At 42.9% G+C, this 7,440-nt stretch overlaps 1 pseudogene; it reads left to right on the top strand.

Annotated features, from left to right (window-relative positions):
• The first annotated feature begins 337 nt into the window (after positions 1-337).
• On the top strand, positions 338-1,681 carry LOC785294 (splicing factor 45-like; annotated as a pseudogene).
• Positions 1,682-7,440: the final 5,759 nt, after the last annotated feature.

The raw sequence follows: 7,440 nt of genomic DNA, 5'->3' as shown, positions 1-7,440 counted from the left end.
TTGAAACTGTGAACACTGTTCTGAATCTTCTTTTATTCTGGTAACAACATATCTGAGAGAGAATTCCATATCAGCACATTCTTTTAAATGGCTGGTTGATATTCTATGGTACAGGATACTAAACTTTATCTAAGCTACCTGTTGGCAATGGTCATTTAATTATCTACAGTCTTTTGTTACAATACACAGTGTGGCAACAACAACAACAAATTCTCTACAATAAAAGGTACACTGGCTGACTCTGAGCACCCAGCCCGCCAGGTCCAGGGCACCTGGGCCTAGGTGCCCTGCCGCAGCCAGGAGCGTCCACCCATCCGGTGGGCATTAAACTAAGAAGATGTCCGTATACAAAGACCTGGGAGTGGAGAATAGTGACTCAAAAAACAGAAGGTTGGTCACCAAACTTCAAACTTCTGCAGCCTCAACTCCAAATGAAGAAGGCAGCTCTCACTCAGGCAAAGAGCCAGGGGACAATACAAAGGACTGTCCTTGCCCCAGTCATCCATTGACTTCAAGCGAGGTGGCTCTTCAGATGAGCAGCAGATCCGGGACACCCCACCACACACAGCCACGGGCCTCAAGGATCCTGTTCCCAGTGGATTTTCTGCAGGAGAAGTTTTGATCCCTACAGCTGAGGAATATGATTCAGTGTTTCCTAATGATTATGAGAAAGTAGTGAGGGGCCAAAGAGAGGAGCGATAGGGGCAGCGGGAGGTGGAAAGACAGAAGAGAGAGAAAACAGGCATAAAGCCAGACACGAAGCTAGTGGGTTTTTCAGGTTAGGAGATCCAGATTGATGAACATGAATATTATGAGTGAGAGAGAAGTATGAGCGGACCTGCCATTGCACCACCCACTTCTCTTGTAGAGAAAGACAAAGAGTTATCCCGAGGCTTTCCTTATGAAGAAGATTCAAGATTCGGCTCCCAGTCTTCCAAAGCTGCTATCTCTCCCCCAGTGTATGAGCAACAAGACAGACCCAGATCCCCGACTGGCTCCAGCAATTCCTTCCTTGCCAACATGGGGAGGGTTGAAGGGGGGCAAGCAGGGGGAGGCGGGGGCGGTGCACAAACTCTAACACAGAAAATCATGCAGAAGTATGGCTTCTTGGGAAGACTGAGCAGGGCCTAAGCACAATGCTGTAGGAGGAGAAGACCAGAAAGCGGGAAGGCAAAATCATCATGGGTGACACCACTAAGAAAGATGAAGCCAGGAAGTCAGATTCAAATAGATTAACTGAAATACTTGTGCCTACTAAAGTGGTCCTACTAAGGAACATGGAGGAAGGCATGGCAACCCACTCCAGTTTTCTTGCCTGGAGAATCCCCATGAACAGAGGAGCCAGGCATGTGGTTCATGGGATCACAAAGAGTTGGAGGCGACCGAGCAACTAAGCACAGCACAACACTAAGGAACATGGTTGGTGCAGGAGAGGTAGATGAAGATTTGGAAGCTGAAACCAAGGAAGAGTGTGAAAAATATGGCACAGTTGTAAAATGTTTGAAATTCCTGGTGCCCCTGATGATGAAGCAGTAAGAATAGTTTTAGAATTTGATAGGGCTGAATCAACAATTAAAGCTGCTGTTGATCCAAAGGGGAGGTATTTTGGTGGATGGGTGGCCAAAGAATATTTCTACAATTTGGATAAATCAGGGTCTTGGATTTGGCAGAACAAGTTTGACTTAAAAACTAGAGTTTGAGTCATCTCCAATGATCCTTCAACAAGCTGCAGACTGAGCAGAGAAGAACAAGGTGATAGGCAACCTTCATGGCTGAGGGTGCAGAAATTCTGGAAAGAATTCTAAGATATTCATCAACTGATCCCTTTTTTATTTTGTGGTTTTTTGATATAGTATAAAAATCCTTTAAAAAAAAAAAAAAAAACAAAGTATACAATAGTTCTTATTGGTCAGGATAGACTTCATGACACTGAAAAAAACAAACCCCAAATCCTTTACTGACCTCCCAGTTTCTCTTAATACAAGAGTTTCTTTCCTCCACAGGTGACATGGCCAGCAGAAATCAGCAACGGCTTCTTTCCACATAGCTCCACCATCTTCTTCTTCATCATCTAGAAGACATAGCCTCCCTCCTTGGGATTCCCACAGTCTCAACCCAGAAGGAGATACATCACATTAGCCAGGACTAGTATTTTCTCCCTCTCAACTGAAAGGAGGCTGAAAAAAATGTAGGAGAGTAAAATAAAATATTTCAGCATCTCTTCCATACTTCAATTGCACAAATAGAATTAATTTCCTCATTAAGGTAAGCCCAAAATTTACAAATTATTTCAAGAAGGTTTTATTTAACTCTCAAGTGATTATATTTCATTCAACAAACATTTATATCACTCTTGATGAAAGTAAAAGGGGAGAGTGTAAAACTTGGCTTAAAGCTCAACATTCAGAAAATGAAGATTATGGCATCTGGTCCCATCACTTCATGGCAAATAGATGGGGAAACAGTGGAAACAGTGTCAGACTTTATTTTGGGAGGCTCCAAAATCACTGCAGATGGTGATTGCAGCCATAAAACTAAAAGACGCTTACTCCTTGGAAGGAAAGTTATGACCAACCTAGATAGCATTTTGTAAAGCAGAGACATTACTTTGCCAACAAAGGTCCATCTAGTCAAGGCTATGGTTTTTCCAGTGGTCATGTATGGATGTGAGAGTTGGACTGTGAAGAAAGCTGAGCGCTGAAGAATTGATGCTTTTGAACTGTGGTTTTGGAGAAGACTCTTGAGAGTCCCTTGGACTGCAAGGAGATCCAACCAGTCCATTCTAAAGGAGATCAGTCCTGGGTGTTCATTGGAAGGACTGATGCTAAAGCTGAAACTCCAATACTTTGGCCACCTCATGCGAAGAGTTGACTCATTGGAAAAGACCCTGATGCTGGGAGGGATTGAGGGCAGGAGGAGAAGGGGACAACAGAGGATGAGATGGCTGGATGGCATCGCCAACTCGATGGACATGAGTTTGAGTGAACTCCGGGAGTTGGTGGTGGACAGGGAGGCCTGGCATGCTGCAATTCATGGGGTCACAAAGAGTCAGACATGACTGAGCAACTGAACTGAACTGAACCATATGCTGAGTGCAGGAACATGGTAGGCACTCAATAAATATTTGCTGAATAAACAAATGTATGATCCCTAATTATACTAGTAATTGCTGCCTACCATTTCTCTCAGAGCAGTCCAACTGCTAGAAATGAATATGAAAAGAATAAGAAATGACTCTGTCTTCTCACCTAGCCACTTGACCAGAGCCCAAATTAACTAAACTTCCTGAGAGCAACCCTTGACCATCAGGAGGAGAACCAGGAGTCTGACTAAGCTCTGAGCTACAATTAAGCCATGATTATTGCCCAATTCAAAATTCTTATTGCTTCAAGGTCAATCCATGAGCCAAAGCTGGCACTTAAAACACTTCAGCTTTCAGCTCATATTTGCATTCTGCACAAACATTAAGCACAGGTAAAAGAAGAGAATACGATTCAGCTTAATCCAATAGCTAATTAGCAACACCTGCACCAAGATGCTATTAGCATCTTACTATTAGGTTACTGTTTGCCTTAAAGGATAAGTGATTATGCCTGTCAAATTATGACAGGACTTGCTTAATTTTTTAGTTCATGTTTAAATTTAAATGCCATATTTTTTAAGGTCCCACAAAACGTTTAGATATGACATTGATATTTTTGAACGGCTGTTACAGATTTCAGTTCAATGACAAAATTACAATTCAATGCCTAGGAAACTTAAAAGTTGTATTTACATGAATAAGCATATCCTTTTAATTATTAGTATCAGAATATTCCTTCTAATCAGTCTCCCTGTTGTCCCTAAAGCTCTAGTGCCTAGATATAAACTCTAAAGGTAGTAACATGTGCTAATGCTCAAAATTTTATGCATATGCCTAAAGAGATTACCCAGCATATGTAAGTGCTCAATGTATATTGGTTAAATTAATTCATCTTCTGCATCTCTGTTGATGACTCTCAAATTTCCACTTCTAACCACTCTCTAAGCTCCCGGCTTCTGTTCACTTAAAAGATATCTTTCAGTATGTCACCATTCTACAGACAATATATGCTGTACTGTGATACAGTTGTAATTATTTTTTAAGTTTACAGTCATTCAGATCAAGATCAAGAGTTCACAGTATCCCTGGTCCATCTTTCTTCTGCTAGAGAGAGAAGTGGCCAAGATGGTAGAGTAGGAAAACCCTGAGCTCACCTCCTTCCAAAGGCACGCCAAAGCTACAGCTATTTACAGAGCGATTTTCCATGAAAGTCACCTGAAGACTAGCAGAAAACATCTTCTGAACCAGCTAAGAACCAGAACCAGCTAAAAAAAAGACAGGTAGGAGAGGCATAGATACAGAGGCATAGATACAGTACAGTCAAGGTCCACAGTCCAGTTAGGCAACTCACAGATGAGACGATAATTATAATTACAAAAACTCCCCCCAAGGAGCACGAGGTCTGAGCCCCACACTGAGCTCCCAAGACCAGGAGTCGTGCACCAGAAAAACAGGCCCCCAGAACATTTGCCTTTGAAAACCAGTCAGGCTTACTTTTAGGAGAGCCAGAGGAGTGTGGGAAATAAAGACTCCACTCTTAAAGGATGTACACAAAATCTCACACACCCTGAGACCCAGGGCAAAAGCAGTAAGTTGAAAAGGCCCTGTGTCAGACCCACTTGTTAAATATTGGAGAGCCTCCTAGAGAGGCAAAAGTCAATTGAAACTCACCCTGGGGCCACAGACTCTGGCAGCGACACTTTTTGGAAGCTCATTTCACCATGAAGACACTGATGCTGTTAAGCACCATTTTGAAATCCTCCTTCTAGCTTATTAGTGTTAGGACCTGGCCCAGGGCTAAGATGCCCTAGGCCAGGTCCCCACCCACCAGCAGGCCAACTGCTATAGGATTCCCTGAGCACCTAGCCAACCTGGGACTCAGCCCCATCCACCAGAGAGCCCAGGACCTACCCCCATCCACCAATGAGTCTACTAGCCCCAGGACCCAGGGGCCACCATGGCTAGCTGTCGGATTGGCCCCTCCACCAGCAGGCTGACACCAGGCCCCAGAAAACCACACCTCATAGACAGCCAAGTCAAGACCCATTACCCACCAGCATGCTGGACCCTGGCCACACCCAACAGTAGGCAAACACAAGCTCAGAACAATTTTGCCCCCTCAGGCAGCATAGCAGAATCTGGTGCCATGTACCAGCATGCTGCGATCAGCTCTGGCTCACCCCAGATTCCGTAGCCAGCCATGTCAACAGTTGACCTCATCTACCAGCAGACTGATACTAGTGCTAGGACCCCAAGCCCAGCAGCCAGATACCTGGGGACCCAGCTCTGCCCAACAGTAGGCCAACATGAGCCTGAGGATCCCCAGAGTTTCATAGCCAGGCACTTTATGTCCTGGTACCACTCACCTGATAGCCAATACCAACACAAGGACTTCTATGGACATGCAGTCTGCTACACCAGGACCCAGTCTCACCTATCAGTAGACTCCACACAAGGAAGAGCCTGGCAACCAACCAGACCAAGGGCCAGTCACATCTCCAAGTATTTCCACACTAGTCAGCCCCACCACAACATAAAAACCCACGCAGCCCACAAAGAGGGCGCTCCTAAAGCATATAGCTCTGGTGACCAGAGGAGAGTACCTTGCTGGGATCCATAAGATGTTTCCTACACAAGGCCTATTTTCCAAGATCAAGAAACATAAAGCAACCTACCAAATACGTAGAAATAAAAATATCACATTGGGCAAGATGAGGCAACAGAGAAATATGAAGATAAAACCCTAGAAGAATTAAATGAAGTAGAGATAAGCAACCAATCTGATAAAGATGCTCACAGAACTCAGAGGGGAAAATGGATAAGCAAAGGGAGTAGTTAGGAAGTTTTAACAAAGAGTTAAAAAAATATAAAGGACAACCAGACCTGGATGAAGAATACAACAACTGAAACTAAAAAATACACTGGAAGGAATCAACAGTACATTAGATGATTCAGAGAAATGAATTAGCAAATTGAAAGACACTAGTGGAAATCACTGAAACTGGACAGTGATTTTAAAAAATGAGGACAGTTTAAGAGACCTCCGGGACAGCATCAAAACATTCACATTATAACGATCCCAGGAGAAGGAGAGAGAAAGGGGCCAAGACATATTTGAAGACATAATAGTGGATAACTTCCCTGGCCTGGGAGAGGAAATGGACATCCAGTTCCAGGAAGTACAGAGAGTGCCAAACAGAATCAACCTAAAAAGGACCAAATCAAGACACACTGTAATTAAAATGGCAGAAGTTAAAAATAAAGAGAGAATATTAAAAGCTGCAAGGGCAAAGCAACAAGTTATGTGCAAGGGAACTTCCATGAGGCTATATGCAGACTTATCAACAGAAACTCTGCAGGCCAGAGGGAATGGCAAGATACTCCACTTTTTTAAAGTGTTAGCACTTTTATAAAGTGATAAAAGGAAAAAAATGGCAACCAAGAATACTCTACCCAGCAAGGCTTTCATTCAGATTTGATAGGGAGATCAAGTTTTTTTAGACAAGCAAAAGTTAGAAAGAGTTTAGCATCACTAAACCAGCTAAACAAGAAATGAGGTAAAGATACTTCTCTAAGTGGGAAAAAAAAAAAGGTCAAAACTAGAAATATGAAAAGCACAGAAGAAAATATTTCATTGGTAAAGGCAAATACACAGTAAAGGCAGCAAATCAACAATTTATAAAGCTAATAGGAAGGTTAAAACAAAAAAGTAATGAAATCATTTACATCCGTAATGAGGAATTCAGTCAGTTCAGTCACTCAGTCATGTCCAACTCTTTATGACCCCATCACTGCAGTATGCCAGGTTTCCCTGTCCACCACCAACTCCCGAAGCTTACTCAAACTCATGACCATTGAGTCAGTGATGCCATCGAGCCAACTCATCCTCTGTCATCCCCTTCTCCTGCCACCTTCAATCTTTCCCAGCATCAGGGTCTTTTCCAGTGAGTCAGTTATTCACATCAGGTGGCCAGAGTATTGGAGTTTCAGCCTCAACATCAGTCCTTCCAATGAATATTCAGGACTGATTTCCTTTAGGATAGACTGCTTGGATCTCCTTGCAGTACAAGGGACTCTCAAGAGTCTTATCCAACACCAGTTCAAAAACATCAATTCTTCAGTGCTCAGCTTTCTTTATAGTCCAAGTCTCACATCCAGACATGACTACTAGGAAAACCATAGCTTTGAATAGACCGACCTTTGTTGGAAAAGTAATGTCTCTACTTTTTAATAGGCTGTCTAGGTTGGTCATAGATTTTCTTTCAAGAAACAAGCATATTTTAATTTTATGGCTGCAATCACCATCTGCAGTGATTTTGGAGCCCAAAACAATAAAATCTCTCACTATTTCCATTGTT

Source organism: Bos taurus, chromosome 5, assembly GCF_002263795.3.
Source record: "Bos taurus isolate L1 Dominette 01449 registration number 42190680 breed Hereford chromosome 5, ARS-UCD2.0, whole genome shotgun sequence".
NCBI lineage: Eukaryota > Metazoa > Chordata > Mammalia > Artiodactyla > Bovidae > Bos > Bos taurus.
Note: the sequence above shows the minus strand (reverse complement) of the source record. Positions and strands in the feature narration are given on the sequence as shown.